Here is an 18,688-nt window from a genome sequence, read left to right on the forward strand (position 1 = left end):
TCCACCATCTTTTATCGCCCCACTCTCGCTTAGGAGATAAGATCCGTAATCTTCAATCTATTCCATCTTTGCCTGAGGAGATAGAATTCGCTTCAATGTACTCCATTGTAACCTCGGGAGGTAAAATTCGCCATCTTGATCTACTCCACTCGCCTAGGGAGATAAGATCGTAATCTTCAATCTATTCCATCACTTGCCTGAGGAGATAGAATTATCGGCTTCAATGTACTCATTGTAACCTCAGGGATGTAAAATCTGCCATCCTCGATCTGCTCCACTACTGCTTAGGGAGATAAGATCTGTAATCTTCGATCTACTTTACGCCAATACATGAAGACAAGATCTGCTTTCTTCGATCTACTTCGCCACCAGTGTGGCAAGACAAGATCTGGTATCTTTGATCTACTCCACTACAGTACATGAAGACAAAATCTATTTTTTTCGATCTACTTCGCCACCAGTGTGGGAAGACAAGATCTGGTACCTTTGATCTACTTCACGCTAGTACATGAAGATAAGATCTGCTTTCTGATCTACTTCGCCACCAGTATGGGAAGACAAGATCTGTTATCTTTGATCTACTTCACGCCAATACATGAAGACAAGATCTGTTTTCTTCGATATACTTCACCACCAATATGGGAAGATAAGATCTGTTATCTTTAATCTACTTCACGCCAGTACATGAAGACAAGATCTGCTTTCTTCGATCTACTTCGCCACCAGTATGGGAAGACAAGATCTGTTATTTTTGATCTACTTCACGCCAGTACATGAAGACAAGATCTACTTTCTTCGATCTGTTTCGCCACCAGTATGGGAAGACAAGATCTGTTATCTTTGATCTACTTCACGCCGGTACATGAAGACAAGATCCATTTTCTTCGATCTACTTCACCACCAGTATGGGAAGACAAGATTTGTTATCTTTGATCTACTTCACGCCAGTACATGAAGACAAGATCTGCTTTTTCCTTGATCTGCTTCGCCACCAGTATGGGAAGGCAAGATCTGGTATCTCTGATCTACTTCACGCCAGTACATGAAGACAAGATCTGCTTTCTTCGATCTGCTTCGCCACCAGTATGGGAAGGCAAGATCTGTTATCTTTGATCTACTTCACGCCAGTACATGAAGACAAGATCTGCTTTCTTCGATCTGTTTTGCCACCAGTATGGGAAGACAAGATCTATTATCTTTGATCTACTTCACGCCAGTACATGAAGACAAGATCTGTTCTCTTCGATCTACTCCACCACTAGTATGGGGAGACAAGATCTGTTGTCTTTGATCTACTTCACGCCAATACATGAAGACAAGATCTGCTTTTTCCTTGATCTGCTTCGCCACCAATATGGGAAGGCAAGATCTGGTACCTCTGATCTACTTCACGCCAATACATGAAGACAAGATCTGTTTTCTTCGATCTGCTTCGCCACTAGTATGGGAAGGCAAGTCTGTTATCTTTGATCTACTTCACGCCAGTACATGAAGACAAGATCTGCTTTCTTCGATCTACTTCGCCACCAGTATGGGAAGACAAGATCTGGTATCTCTGATCTACTTCACGCCAGTACATGAAGACAAGATCTGTTATCTTTCAACCTACTCCACTGCTGCTCAAGGAGATAAGGCTTTATGATTCCACCGACCTGTTCTCTGTGGAACATGACCTGTATGATGAACCTAATTATGCCTAGTGATTAGGATATCATGATTGGAATGAATCACATGCTCCTAACTAGGCGTGTATGAATGACATTTGAATGAATGCAGAATGTCATTTTCGAGAATGATTCCTCCTTGTCACTTAGGTTATCATTACTCAAAGTTTATTTAAAGTTTTATTGCCAATATGCTATGGCTCCTTTTTGCTCAGCTAGCAAACCCAATAAGCACTTAGCCAGATTGCCCCCCACTGTAAACCTCCAAGTTTGATCTGCTGGGATGTACAAATTGTACCATCTTTCTCCCGTTGTAACCCAAAAGTAAAAAGATTTGACATTTTCTCAATCCTCTGCTATCACGATTCAAGGATACAGGATGTGACCCTCTTTGGTCTTTTACCATTCACTAGGCGTCATACCAAATGCCAATGCACAAATGAAAATTTTTCTTCTCCAAGATTAACTTCTTCTCATTATTTGGTGAACATCGCTTGCACCATTATCGAAGTCTTATCACCAACACGACCTCGTCATCTTGTTCAGTCAATGTTTTCAACAACAAAATGTGAAGGGATAGTTCTAATTTAGACTCTCCCTCTTAGATATTCAACATTTAAGCTCGATGTATTCTACATAATAGCCCTGTTTCAGGTTACTTTATTATTTAGAAACTTCTAAAGTAATATGCAAAACTTCTTTTGTGAAAGTTTCTATTAATTATTATTCTAATGCAACATGCTTGTAAAAAGATCATGGATAAGAATAGAGTTGGCTCTGAGCATAGCTCGAAATGAATAAATTGTCAAGGGTAATAAAGATGGATAACAAAGAAATTGATTTAGGAATACATATCTTGTAAATGAATGAAGTGTTCCAAGAATAACAAAAATAGTATAAGGATTAGGTGCCCCAGATATCGTAGCTTGAACTTTGCTGTACAGACTTTCTAAAGACCATTCTGAATTTAACATGTGTTTAGGAGATCTACAGTACTTTGTCAATGCCCCAAAATGTCGCCTACCATTTCCTGTTGATTCAGGTATAGCAAGACCACTGCATGCCCCATGTTGATCAATATTTGAGCTACTCCGATAATCTCATGCCACATTCTGATCAATATTTGAGTCGCCCTTTTCGGGTTTTCAACTCAAATCCCCTTTGGTCTAAGGCGCCCATTGCGGGTTTTCACCTTAGCCTCTCCATTTTACTTTTCCATTTTTCAATTTTCATTTTCACTTTTTCATTTTTCATCTCGTCATTTTTTCGACTCAAAGTGCCCTATGCGGGTTTTTACCTTGGTCATTTCATTCTTTAAGCGGAGTATTTCCTGACTGAACCTGAGTTTACAGGACTTTGCAGGTTTATTATCCATCTCCTTCAAAATCAAAGCTCCTTTGGAAAAGACCTTCTCTATAACATAAGGTTTTTCCCAATTTGGCATCCGTTATATTTTTTGTAGAGTGAGGACCTTCCTCAACATTAGGTCCCCATCGTGGAATTCTCTGGGACAAACCTTTTGCTGTAGGCTCGCATCATTCATTTCTTGGTATATCTGACCCTGATGAATAGTTTCTAGCCTTTTTCTTCAACTAAGTTCAACTAACCGTATCAGGATTGGATCTTCGTCCTACTTCAGCTCAGCCAAAACTTGAAGAGAAAGAATTTCAACTTCAATGAAAAAAAATGGGATAAACTGGAAAGAGTGGCATTGCCCCGGTAGAGTTTTCATTGCACCATTCATGATATTCGCCTTGAACATAATGTAAATTTCTAGTATCGTGCTGTTGTTCAGATTGCAATAACAGCACTTAAACCGGGCACATCCTGGTATGACCATGCGAAGGCATCTTTGAATGCTTGAAGTAACCCAACAATGTCTTGCTTTATTTTTTCGGTCATGCATATTCCCTCAAGGTCACAGTCTCTATTGTCTCATTTGTTTCTCTTATTGCATTACCATCCTCAACAAGTCAGGAGATAAACTACAATTTATGACATCTTCAAAGTCATGAGATCTTTCTAAACACATATCTCACTCAAAAGGTGATTTTGAGTCTATAGCAGTGTCACTCATGTCATTGATATCCAAGGACCTATTGTAGGTGCTAAAGGATATACAAAGAATAATATGAATGAATGAATGAATGGTTTGGCAGAAAAAATCCAAAAGAATGGAAAAAAATCGTAAAAAATGAAAGAACATTTGCTCAAAGATGATTGCAATAATGTATTTCATTAAAATAATAATGTTTAGACGTGAGCCTATCTCACAAAGAAATTCTTATTGCTTCTAGGCTGAAAGCAACAAGTGTGTTCTGAACATTACTCTAGCAGACTCTAAATACATCAAGGGTTTCCTCTACAGTCCAATTATTTAGAACACCTCAAAGGCGAATATCTAACAATGACCCTTTTAATTGTGTCTGCATATATGGCATCGATGTGCAAATTTCTCATCACTTCTTCATACATTGCAGTCCATCCATCCTCAATCATGATTGGGTAGCGGATTTCCTGCGCTAGACGAGTCACCAAACTTGACAATACCCATGTTGATAAGTCTTTCAACTTGCTTCTTAAAGGCAGTGCAATTCTCAATCGAGTGTCCCGTAATTCCCGCATGGTATTCACATTGTGCGTTCGTATCATACCATTCAGGATACGAAGGTTGTAGAGGCTTCACATGAAAAGGGGAACAACATGTGCATCAAACAAATTTTGATACAGCTCCCTATGTGACACCGAAATTGGCGTAAATTGGGGCCTCTCAGTGTTTTATCTTATACCAGCTTCCTGTCTCGATGAACCCTATTGATTAGTAGCCACCTTTCTTGGCTGACTCACAGTAACTGGTTTAGAGTAACTCGTGCTGTTCACCTCATTTTCTCTTCTTCTTGAGACTGACCTCTTGTTACTCTCATCTGCATCAATTTTCCCACTCCTTATGGCATTCTCGATCATCTCTCCATTCATAACTATATCAGGAAAGCTTTTTGTAGCACTCCCTAACATATGCGTAATGAACGGTGCCTTCAGTGTGTTAATAAACAGCATGGTCATTTCTTTCTCCAAGAGTGGTGGCTGAACTTGGACTGCGACTTCCCTCCATCTTTGTGCGTACTGCCTAAAACTTTCGTTCGGCTTCTTCTCCATATTTTGAAGGGTGATTCTATCAGGAGCCATGTCTGCTACATGACTATACTGTTTCATGAACGCCTGTGCCAAATCCCTCCATGAACTAATCGTGGTACGACTCAATTGATTGTACCATTTAGATGCTGCCCCTGTGAGACTATCTTGGAAACAGTGTACCAATAGCTGGTCATTGCTAACATATCCAGCCATTCGCCTGCAGAACATGGTGATATGAACTTCTGGGCAAGTTGTCCAATTGTACTACTCGAATTCTGGCATCTTGAACTTGTGAGGGAGTACCAAATCTGGAACTAAGCTTAGCTCTTTAACGTCAATCCCGCGATAGCTTTCAGTGACTTCCATCGCCTTGAATTTCTCCTCGAGCCATTTGCACCTTTCCTCCAACTGCTTTGGCAACTCCTCATTTATTCTTTCCTTTTCAGCCACTTCATCGAAGTCAGGAATGGTAGAGTTAACAGGGTAGTTTTCGGGGTTAGAGCCCAATCTAGCTTGAAAGTTCGAAGCACTGGCCTGAGACTGCTAAGGCCTGATTGTGACAGTGGGTTTGTGCAGATATTCAGCTTGAGTTCGAACATGTGGAGGAGTAAAGCCTGGAGGATAGAGTGGTTCATCGACATCAGCCATGGGACCCTTTCCCTTATCACCTCCTCCAGTCAACAGTTTGGTTAGCTTCGCCATCATATCATCTTGGGATTCTCTCATCTTCTCAGATATATCCTGTTACATCTTATCTAACCGCTCATGCACCTGTAGCTGAAGTCGGTCTTGCATCTCCTTCTAACACTGTTCGAGTTTTTCCAATCTCTGATCCATGTCCTTAATCTTTGCTCAAGTACCGTAACGGTGTTTGGTTGGTTGGTTGGTTTCCAGGTTAACTGAGCAATGATTTTAGTTAATTAGGATCTTTTAATAATCTTCCTCTGTTTTTTTACACTCCAAAATTCCCCCATTGTTTACAAAATAGATACCCTTTATATAGCCTAAAAATATAAGCCATTTACAGTATTTTCTCCTTTTTAGACTATTTCTAGTCCACTTTTGCAGGAAATCGTGAAGAGCACGACGCTGGGAAGGCGATTGGCCCAGGGCGTGCGGCGCTGAGGAGTTTGATGGAGGCGGGGCTTTTGCGGCTAGGGTTTGGGTTAAATTGTTTAGGGTTTCTGCTGAAAATGTTGTGGGCTGCTTGTTGGGCTCGTAAAAAACTGAGTTGTGCCTCATTGTTTATTTCACACGGGCCCAGGCTAATCTGGGCCTACTACAATGTATATTAATTTAAATTTCAACAATGAATAAATAAATTCGAATTAGGGTAATACTAACCGAAATTTCTCTCGAGTCACTTCTTGTCCACCTTTTTCCTTTTCCTTTCTCGGACAATGACTCTTGCACGACATTAGCAATTGAGCTTGGAACCTCAAAACCTCAATTTTCTCTTTTCTTTCTTTCTTTTCCTTCTTTCTTTCTCTGTTTCGTTTGCCTATTCCGTTTTTATCCCCCTTTTCTATCTTTTATTTCTTTTATTTAATTAGTTTAATATAATAACAATAAAATAATAATATAAAATTATTTACTTAAATAATAAGTAAGTATGTAATAATTACTAATATATGTATTTCATTTTTCCACATGTCATCATATGCACCATACATTTGTCAACAATTTTTTGTTTATTTAAAATATAATAATATAATATAATTAATATAATTTACAATATAATAAAATAATAACATACTTTAAAAAAATCTAAGATTTTTATCATGCAATGCCGACTCAACTTTAGAAAATGCATAATTTCCCATTTCGTCCTTTTAACTTTTCTTTAATCTATAATTAAACTTTTATCTCTATTGCAATTTAATCCTTTTCATAATTAACCTCAATTTAGACAAATTCACTTAATTAAAACCTAATTAACCACACAACTAACTTCGTAAATATTTATAATAAATATTTACGAATCTGATTTACCGAAACGGAGTCTCGGGAATACATTTTTTTCATTTTTTGTCCCTTTTTAATCAAGTAACCATCGAAACGTTAAAATTTCTTAACGAAACTTTAATACTACCCTAATGACACTCCGTAAATATTTATAAAAATATTTACGACTTAGTTTATAATATCGAGGTCTCGATACCTCATTTTCGACCCAATTTACCTAATACTTTCTTTTAAATCACAAAATTCACTAATTCAAAAATATTTCTAAAATCACACTTAACTTATAATTATTAATTAATAAATTTTCTAACTTTTTCATCGGATTTAGTGATCTCAAATCATTGTTCTGACACTACTGAAAATTGGGCTGTTACATCGGCAATGTATAACCATTTACGAATCAAGTTCGGCAATGTATAATCATACACAAATCAAATTCGGCATTCTATATTCATAATCAATTCAATGTTGACAATATATAACCATGTACGAATTAATTTCAGCAATGTACAACCATATACGAATCAATTTAGCAACTTATATCCATATATCAAACAATTCGGCAATGTATAACCATACACGAATCAAGTTCGACAATATATAATCATATACAAATCCAATTCGGCATCCTATATTCATAAACAATTCAATATCGACAATATATAACCATGTACAAATTAATTTCAGCAAGGTACAACATATACGAATCAATTCGACAACTTATATCCATATACCAAACAATTCGACAAGGTATAACCATTCACGAATCAAGTTCGGCAATATATAATCATATACAAATCCAATTCGGCATCCTATATTCATAAACAATTCAATATCGACAATATATAACCATGTACAAATTAATATCAGCAAGGTACAACATATACGAATCAATTCGACAACTTACATCCATATACCAAACAATTCAACAAGGTATAACCATTCATGAATCAAGTCCGGCAATATATAATCATATACAAATCCAATTCAGCATCCTATATTCATAAACAATTCAATATCGACAATATATAACCATGTACGAATTAATTTCAGCAATGTATATAACATTTATATTTAAATTTTAAAAATATTTATTTACTTACGAACTTACCTCGTATTCGGAATTGGCGAATTAGATCAATTACTCGATAACTTTCGACTTTCCCCAATCTAACTCTGATTTCTGCTTTTCTTGATCTATATAATATCAAATTCAGATTATTCAATCACTACTTTATTCAATTTAATCCAAAACACACATTTGGGCACGTTTACACTTTTGCCCCCAAAATTTTACATTTTTATAATTTAGTCCCTATTTCAAAATAACAAAAAATTTCAATATACTCATGCTTGTCCAAATCTTCCTTATGTCCATCGCAATCCATAAATTCTATTGATATCACATTTTAACCCCTCAATTTACGAATTTCACAATTTAATCCTTAATAAGCATTTTTATCAAAAATCACTTAATAAAACATGATAATCTAACATCAAATATTTATTTTCCATCATCAAACAACAAAAAGCTTGAATATTCATCAATGACATTTCACAAAATCATCAAAAAATTTGAAAATTAAGACACGGGCTAGCTAGTATACGAAGTAATGATCTTAAAAAAAGTAAAAATCATCAAAAACCAAGTAAAAACGAACTTACTAATGAATCATGCAATGGTTGAATGTTCAAGGTATTTTAATGGCTTCTCCTTCTTCAAATTTGGTCAACTAAGATGAACAAAATGAATTTCATTTGTTTTGTTTTAATTTTATTAACTTAAATACCAAATTACTTAATTACCCTTAATGATATAACATGCAAATCATATAATGGTTGTCCATAAATGTCCACTTACACAACCAATGGTCTAATATCATCATAAGGACCTTTGGTTTAATAAATCATAGCAATTAAACACTTTTAACATAAAGAATGCCACTTTTGCATTTTACACGATTAAGTCTTTTTTCTCAAATTGAGCTATTAAATGATAAAATTAAATCACGAAACTTTCACACATATATAATCACATGCTGTAAACATCAAAAATATTATTAAACTAATTTTTTAACCTCGGATTAGTGGTTCCAAAACCACTATTCCGATTTAACTAAAACCGAGCTGTTACATTTAATACCAATGAATTCACGATCTAAAATACTAATCATTTAATGACATAAAGGAAAATTATGTTAGCACAAAGCGAATTATTTGCTCATCGTTTGTTCTCATCTTTATCTTGTTCCTTGACGTTTTGACCTCGTTTTCAACCTTGTTCAATGACACGAGTGTGGAAACGATATTAATTTCTCATCATTAAATATATTATTCAAACTTTTCACTTTAGTCCCTTTAAATCATATTATCTAAAATTCTCATATTTTACTATTTACAGGTCCGAATCTAAATTCGAATTTATAGCTATTCTCTAAAGACCTCAGACTATCATTATTTACTAATAAATCTCATAAATCTCATTTATTATAAATAAGTCCTTAGTTATTTAAAAATGGCCTCAAAGTTTAAATTGTATTCCAACATCACCCACTTTAATTCTAACATGTGTAACATAAAACCTAAATTCAACAACTAATATTTCATGGTTTTTAACTTAATATTCAACATGTTTCTACACTAAAATTTCATCAATTTATCAATCTAACAAGCGGATTTTTTCATATTTGTCATTGCTTATTAAAAAAATCCAACAAAAATCACAAAGAAAACCTTCCCAATTTTTCTTGTGTAATTTATCAATCTAACAAGTGGGTTTTTTCATATTTGTCATTGCTTATTAAAAAAATCCAACAAAAATCACAAAGAAAACCTTCCCAATTTTTCTTGTGTGAGCCAAGGCAATGAAGGAAAACAAAAGCCAAATATCCTTTCTTCATTCTAGTATACTTAAAAGTTTTATTTAGATTTATTTAACTAACCTAGACCTTTGCATTGTATACAATACAATCAAATCATTATTATTCAACTTCTCTTATGAGTTAATAAATTCTTTTTAAGTTTTTTTAATAAATTTCTCTTGAATTTCTTTTAGAAGAGTTTTAACAATCTTTTCAGATTTTGAGAATCATCTTCAAATTTTTTCTTGTCAAGTTTTCTTTCTTGTTTTAATCGTAAATTTATTATTTTATTTTATTTATTTTAGTTATTTATTTTAATTATTTTATCTGACTTTACATTTCAAATTGTGTCAAAATCTAAATTTTTTTTCCAAACGTCTAGAGCCCTAAGTCAAATCCGTGACTTGAATCCGTGACTTGAATAAACTTTACAATCCGCGTCCGGATTCTTCCACACTCATTCTGCGTTCTAATGTGGATCAAGTACAGTATGCCCAATGTGTGGTTTGGGAGTGGAAACCTCTGTGCATGTATTTCGAAAATGTCCTGTTTCAACAGAAGTGTGAACATATTTAAACCTGGCATGGGCGATATATAACCCCAATATAGGTAACTAGGAGTGGCTCACCTGGGTGTTTGAAGATGGTTCGAACAGATAATGTCGATTATTCTGCTACGCACTTTGGGTTATCCGGAGTGAGAGAAATAAAAAAATTCATGAGGGACAGAACAGTTTTGGAAAGGAGATTGCAGACAAAATAATGAGTTTTGTGCAGGAGAATGAAGCCCTCAGTAACAGAAGCCTTACAAAACACCTTTCCTCTTCGGAATGGAGAACCCTAGAGAATCATGTAGTTCGCATTAATTTTGATGCGGCTTTTAGCCAACAACTTTTTAGATCTGCTTCGGGGCCGGTGGCTAGGAATGAAAGGGGGGAGGTGATTGTCTCCAAATCGGTTCTGGCAAATCGGATAGCCTCTTCATTTGCTGTGGAAGCTTTTGCATGCTCTCAAGCAGTGAGGTTGGGGATGGGGATGGGGATGAGGATGGGTGTGGATGCAGTCGAAATAGAAGGGGATACATTGATAGTTATCAAAAAGTGTCAGTCCAATGTTGAAGATAAGTCAAAAATAGGAGCTTGTATTAGAGATATTCACCAAAGCAAGAATCATTTCCACAAGATCTATTTTAGACGCATATCAAGATACGCAAACCAAACGGCACATATAAGCGCCACATAAATCCTTAACAGAGGTGAGGAGGTTTACCTGGAACGCGCAGTGCCGCCTTATGCGATGCATTCGTTGGGATCGGGACAGGAACCAGATTGAAGAGACGGTGTGATTATTTCACAGACGGAAAAGATACTCAATGGTGTTTTTTTTTCTCTGAACAGCATCAGAAATCTCTAAAGGATTGCCACCGACAACAAAACGTATACTTTGGGAAGTGGGGGTGGCAGTCTATTAATTCGACTGGACAGGGGCACGTTTTAGTTTCCATTTTTTCTTTGATTTTCTGTTGTTTCATTTCTGCCGGGTTTTTTACCTAAATATTATAAAAAAATAAAAATTTACCAAAATAGTACAACTTTTTTTTTATTTACGAAAATATTACAAATTTTTTTTTATTTACCAAAATATATAAATTTTTTTTTATTTACCAAAATATATCAAAAAAAAACAAAACCATAAAAAAAATTTGACAATGTCTTGGTTACCCCAATGGTATTGGCGGCACCAAAGGTGCCAAATAAATTAATTAGCACCATTGGTGCCAAAGTCATTAACGGCACCATGGTGCCAAAGGAAAAAAATTGTGTAATTGCTTGTTAAGTCCTCCTTATTTATTATTTTCTTTTATTCTCCTTCAACTCTTTTTTATTTAATAACTCTATTTTAATTTAATAAACTATTCTCATTTAATAAATCTATTTTAATTTAATAAACTATTAAGTAATACTTAATTTTTAAATTAAAATAGAGTTAATAAATGAGAAGCCTAATTAAGTGACCATCTGCAGTTTCAAGGACCTGACATGTAAATTTACCATTTTAAATTTTGAAAGTGAATTGCTGCTGCTTGCACTAAAATTGAAATGTGACTAATTACCTTCTAAGCTCTCCTTATTTATTATTTTCTTTTATTCTCCTTCAACTCAATTTTTATTTAATAACTCTATTTTAATTTAATTTAAGTAATACCAAAATATTACAACTTTTACAACTATTTTAATTAAGTATTACTTAATAGTTTATTAAATTAAAATAGAGTTATTAAATAAAAAAATGAGTTGAAGGGGACTAAAAAATAATAATAAATAAAGAGGGCTTAGAAGGCAATTAGCCACATTCCAATTTTAGTGCGCAACAGCAGCAATTCACTTTCAAAATTCAAAATGGTAAATTTGCATGTCAGGTCCTTGAAACTGCAGATGTTCACTTAATTAATTTCTCATTTATTAACTCTATTTTAATTTAAAAATTAAGTATTACTTAATAGTTTATTAAATTAAAATAGATTTATTAAATGAGAATAGCTTATTAAATTAAAATAGAGTTATTAAATAAAAAATGAGTTGAAGGGAAAAAAAGAAAATAATAAATAAGGAGGACTTAACAAGCAATTACACATTTTTTCCTTTGGCACCATGGTGCTAATGACTTTGGCACCAATGGTGCCATTAATTTATTTGGCACCTTTGGTGCCGCCAATACCATTGGGGTAAATAAAGACATTGTCGATTTTTTTGCGTGTTTTGTTTTTTTATATATATTTTGGTAAATAAAAAAAGTTTATATATTTTGGTAAATAAAAAAAAGTTGTAATATTTTCGTAAATAAAAAAAAAGTTGTAATATTTTAGTAAATTTTTATTTTTTTATAATATTTTTGTAAAAAACCCCATTTCTGCCTAATGGGCCTCGCTGCTGGATTCGTTTTTTTAAACTTGCTTTTGTTTTCGATGAGTTATCTTATTTGAGCTCAGTTAATTCTTAACAAAGTCTAGTCTTATTATAAAAAAGAAAATCTATTGATTTGCTTCAAACAAGGTTCCAATAATGTTTTAAACATCAAATACTTCTCTTGCACTTTAATTATAATTTTAAAAATTAAAAATAACATATAAAAATATTTTTCAAAAATAAATATAATAATTAATAATAAAATTAAAGTAATTATTTTAAGTATTTTTTAATTTTTTAATTAGAAAATATATCTTCTTTAACATCTTCTTCTCTTAAGTCTTATTCTTTTTGCATCCGTAAACACTACAAGACCTGTTAAAAATTATAAAATATTTATTTGATCCTTGAAGCTATTTGTTGTGTTATCCATTGCAAACCTCCCCAAAAGATGCATCCTTTTGGCTATCATCGACAATAGGGGAGTGTCTTGAGATGTAAACTAAGGTGAGAAAATGAATTGAGAAGGCAAGTGACGACTGAAACTATCTTTATATAAAATTGTAAACATTTTTTTATATTTTTATATGGGTAAACTATACCCATGGTCACTTTTGTTTACCTTAGGTTACGTTTTAGTCACTTATGTTTGAAATGTTACGTTTTAGTCATTTATGTTATCATGTTGTAACATTTTAGTCACTGAGCCATTAATCGTCGTTAATGGAGTAACGGTAAGCTGACGTGACACGTTAAATCATCATTTCAAACAAAATTTTAGGTTAAATTATACAATTGATCCCCTTATTTTTTTCGTTCTAAGTAATTAAATTTTTTTCTTTTATGTTCTTTAAACTTTCCTCTTTTTTTCCATTCTCTTTTGTTTCTCCCTCTGTTTTCATATCTTTCCCATTTCTTTTAACATATTAGAAAGTCGAATTGGCAGTAAAAAAAGAAGTAGGAAGTCGATTATCATCATTTGCCTATAACCAAAACCCATAAACCCATACCATGCTTCTTTCTTCACTACCAATTCGACTTCCTGGTATGTTAAAAGAAATAAAGATGGTAGGAAAATAGAGGGAGAAGTAGAAGGGAATGGAAAATAAAGAAAATAAAGAAAGAAAGTTAAAAGAACATAAAAGAATTAAATTGCTCAAAACGAAAAATTATGGGGGCCAATTGTATATTTTAACCTAAAGTTTTTGTTTGAAATGATAATTTAACGTGCCACGTCAGCTTACCATTACACCATCAACGACAATTAACGGCTCAGTGTCTAAAATGTTACAACACAATAACGTAAGTGACTAAAACGTAACATTTCAAACATAAGTGACTGAAATGTAACCTAAGGTAAACAAAAGTGACCATGGGTGTAGTTTACCCTTTTTATATTTTTGTAGTTTTATATAATTTTTTGTAATTTTATATTATTTTTTTGATTAATTTGTAACAATATTTTTTGCACTTTTCCATTTTTAACAATTTTTTCACTTTTCTATATTTTTAATATTTTAAATAATTTTCTATATTTTAATCATTTTCATAATTTTATATTTTTATAATATATATTTATTTTTCATAACATATATATATATTAAAATTGGGTGCAAATTTTGAAAATTTATATGATTTTTGTCATTTAAAATAATTTATGATTTTCTATATTCTATAATTTTTTCGCACTTTAATAATTTTATAGTTTTTCAAATTTATATATTTTTATGATTTTATATGTAAAATACCAATTTTCACCACTTGGCACAACACATGGTAAAAAGAACCAGAAAAATAAAGGGTAACAGTTGACCATTAACTTTAATTGTCAGATAGCTTAATTGTGTATTAATTGAGTCAATGGCTTAAAAAATTTTTTTGAAAAGATTTAGGGGTTTTAAAGATTTTTTAACTTTAGTTTAATTATATTTTAGTTATGGTTTCGAAGAGTCAGGGCCTCAGCTTTGACAAATTAAACTTTTAATTTACAGGAACCTTGATTTTAGTGTTACTTGAAATCTCTGTCATTTGTTGCACCAAAGTATCGTGACTCTAAATTTAGAAAAACATTATCAATAAAGATGTGTTATTTAGATTAATGGAGTTCATGTTACTTTGACTCGTGATACTGAATTTAATAAATTATTTAATTTTAACAAAAATATATATAATTGGTGGAGGTAATAATATATCAAAATGTAAAATTAATATTTTATTTGTGTAATTAACATGGGTTGAAACCCAAACTCAAGCAAAGTAAACTGTAAACGGTCCTACAACAGCCGTCCTCCATAAGTTATAGTGGGACCCATTAATGTTTTGACCCCTCATCATTGGCAATAAAAATCAGGGATCAGGTGCCACGTATGAGGACCAACCTCCACATCTGGGTGGGCCCCGGAAATCTCCACTGTCTATGATGTGATTGGCGATGCTATTTGCTTTGTTCTGTTTCAAGGTAAACCTTTAATCGAACCCTCCACGTGGATGGCATCCGTTAAAGCCCTACCGATGTGGGTTTTAGATGGTCAGTAGGAAATCCTGTGCCACTCGGAGCTCAATTATTGGTTCTTTATGTTATATCTAGCGGAAACTACTTCCCTCATCATTTCATTATTAAAATATGTTTGGTGAGAATATAATAATTAATTTGACCTTAAATATTTACTCATTTTGTTGTTTTAGTCCTGATTTTAAAAATTTTAATAAATTTAACCTTTAATATTTATATATTTTGTCAATTTGATTTTAATTCTAAAAGTTAAAAATTTAAGAAAAATTAAAAATGTAAACAATAAATTTAGAATCAAGACCAAATTGATAGAGTGTGTAAATATTGATGGTTAAATTTGTTGAATTTTTTAAAATCAGGACTAAATCAACAAAATGGATAAACATTAAGGGCTAAATTTATTATCATACCGAGCGAAGTCAGCATTCCATTAGTGACCAAACACATTTTAATAGTGAAGTGACTAAAATGCGAAATTGACTTAAGGGAGTAACTAAATTAATAAAAACATTTCGATGACCAAAATAAAAATATGCTAAAACTTAGGTGACTATATGAGGAATTTACCCAAGACATTATAGTAATTATAGATTCGTCTTAGTTATGATATAACTATTCATGATAATTTAAAACAAGAGAAGTGCATGATAAGTTATAAATAAAATGCTGACTCCATAGCTTTGAATCCCTATCCACTTGTCATTATTATGAGCCACGTCATGAGTATATGTTTGCACACAAACTAATGCTTTAAGAACAAGTCATTCAAACACACATAGATTTTCTTTTTCTTTTCTTTTGAATAAATATAAATATATAGCAATTTTATTAAATTATAATTATTTATTAGATATTTATTGAAATTGTAGTATATATTTATTAAAGTAACTAGGATCGAAATTATTTTTTATTAATTAAAATATTATTTTAAAAGAAATAAATATCAAATTTATATATGAATTACGGTATAATATGTAATCGATATATGAACTTTGATTTGGTGCAATTATACTCATGAAACTTAAATTGTACTTCATATGTATACATGAAACCTTGATTTTAATTTAATTGTACATATTTAAAGAAATGAATTCATACATTTATTTTCCTATCGATGAATATAATTGTTTGTGTTTGCAACATTTCAACATAAAATTGTGCTAATTCAATAAATGTTATTAGTGATTTGTGAAAGTTGAATCAAATTAAAATTTTATGTATAAAATTAGACACTAAATTAAAATTCATGTATGGTTTGAGATTTATCCCTTCTAAAACTCATTTTTTATTAAATCAAATGACAAATGATTGTCTTAGGTATATATATTTATGTTAAATTATGACTATAATCTCTCTACTATATTTAAATTTAGAATTTAATATTTATACTTTAGTTTAACATAATTTGTTTTTATTTTGTATTTTGTATTTTTACTTTTAGTTACTCCAAATAGTTGACACTCCTAATTATTTTGGGTAAAAATACTATTTCAAACTTATGCGTATCGAAATATTTTTTGTGTGTGTGTTAGAAAAGTGTACTTATTATACGAAATAGATTTGTTTTGTGTGTTAAAATAATATTTTTTTAAATCACGACATCATTTTAACCGTAATAATTAAGGATGTTAACTATTTGGACCAACTAATGTCATTAATAAAGTAGATAACCAAATTATGTTTAAAATATGAGGACTAAATGCTATGCATTAACATAGCAAATGGATCATTGATAAAGGATGCATTAGTTCTATCTTCTTAAGCACTCACAATAAATAATTACTATGTGTAGATTTAAATCTAAATCTATTAAAGGTCCAACTATCCCTTTTTTATTTTTAGTATATTATTAATATAATTTTAATCATCTTTGTTAGTATATTTTCACAATTTATCAATAGATTTTACACATATATAATAACAATATTTATATTTATATTTAATCAATAAAAAAGACAAATCTCGATTATGAATTATCAACTTATAATGATGCTTGATTGAGTGAAAAAGATAAAAAATGATAGAAAGCAAGAAAAGTGGAAAAATGTAAAGGAAATAAACAATAAGTTTGTTTCATAGGAAAGACAAATAAGATGAATGAAAATTTTAAAAAATGATTATTTTTATTCTAATGTGATGAGACCTTACCTGTCTTGTTTCATAACTTCCATCTCATATTCAAACATTCCCTTGGACTACTTTATGGTCACTGTGTTCTTGCCCGTGTTTGGGCAACCTATCTGGACAACCCTTTGAACAGTAGCCTAAACATGCCTTCAAGATAGCTCGAGATCAATTTAAAATTTGACTTTTTTTTACTGAGGTCCTTTTGATGTATTACATTGTCAACAAATGATCCTAAGGTTGTGGTTTGGTTCTTTCCAAATTATGTTAATCGTATTTTGGTGTGAAAGAGGATGAAGGATCGACTTGCCTTATCTCCAGAGTTTATCTTTATCCTTTGAGCTTTTTCTTAGTGATTAAGTTGATCAATTTACTTAGCCTAGAAGTGATAAAGATTGGAGGAATTTATCTTGGATAATATTGTAACACAAATGATAATTTTTATCCTCAAAAAGTTGATTGGAGGAGCTGCCACATTTTTGCCTTTAAATATGCGACACATATGCTTGGATCAATACACCTTTTAGGAGAATGTTTGTGCTACAGTTCTTTGAGTATTTGTTGTTATCTCGTGTTTGTATTTTGCACTCGATTTATAGGCATTATTTGAGAGTTAATATTTGTTGTAAGTGAGGTTTTTTAGGTGAATGATTGTAACGAATTGATTTTATCTATTGGGGCTACAATTACTTCTTGTATAAGGGTAGATTGGGCTTTAGCCAATAGGTTACTAGATTGATTGTTGAATAAATCATTCATTAAGTAAAGCTCCGCAAAGTAGGACTATTTTCTGAAATGCATTAACAAAGCTTATGTGCCTATTTCTCTCATTCTCTCATTGCATTTGGTAAATTGCCTTGTTCAAACATTTGCTCAGACAATGTGTTTGGCCATAAGGCAAACAAGGTGCTTTTTCATAATGCATAAAAACAAGTCACACCAAATTGAAATGATGAGAGTAGAGAAAATGAGAAAGATGTAAGTTTTTTTTAGGCAATGTCATTCTTTCATTCAAAAGAAAAACAACATTATATGAATGCCTTATTATCTGCCACAAAAGGACAAAGACTATCCAAAATCTCCTTTATCCACACATTGTTTGTTTGAGTTTCTTTCCATGACCTTGCTAGCTCATGAGCTACCTGATTAGCACTTTTATGCCTAAAATCACATCTACTAAAAGTTGTCAATAGTCTTTTATTGTCTTCCATTAAACATGAAATGGGAGAATTGTCAAGGGCCATTTGTTAAAGCTTCTTAATTAAAATTTTTTATTCAAATATGGTTTTTTTGGATACCCAACTCCTTGGTTAGTTGCACTACTCAAAATTCAATAGTTGCTTCAGCTGTGAATAAGTTAGCTACTGAATTAGCCTTTCCAATCAGTGATGTTAGTACTTCATTGCTTTCATTTTTGGTCACTATCCTAATTCTGGATTCATCGATTCTACTCTCGTAAGATATGTCAAAATTCTTTTTAACCTCTTTATTTTTCAATCCTTTCTATCTTTGCCTCTTCATA

At 32.1% G+C, this 18,688-nt stretch overlaps 1 long non-coding RNA gene across 1 annotated transcript; it reads right to left on the reverse strand.

Annotated features, from left to right (window-relative positions):
• Positions 1–7,353: 7,353 nt before the first annotated feature.
• LOC128042442 (uncharacterized) lies at positions 7,354–11,128 on the reverse strand. Its single transcript, XR_008197910.1, has 2 exons — positions 10,894–11,128; positions 7,354–7,961 (listed from the first exon to the last, which is right to left on the reverse strand). It is a non-coding gene; the product is annotated as an uncharacterized LOC128042442 (long non-coding RNA).
• Between the last annotated feature and the right edge of the window lie 7,560 nt (positions 11,129–18,688).

This window comes from Gossypium raimondii, chromosome 7 (assembly GCF_025698545.1).
Source record: "Gossypium raimondii isolate GPD5lz chromosome 7, ASM2569854v1, whole genome shotgun sequence".
NCBI classification, from domain to species: Eukaryota; Viridiplantae; Streptophyta; class Magnoliopsida; order Malvales; family Malvaceae; genus Gossypium; species Gossypium raimondii.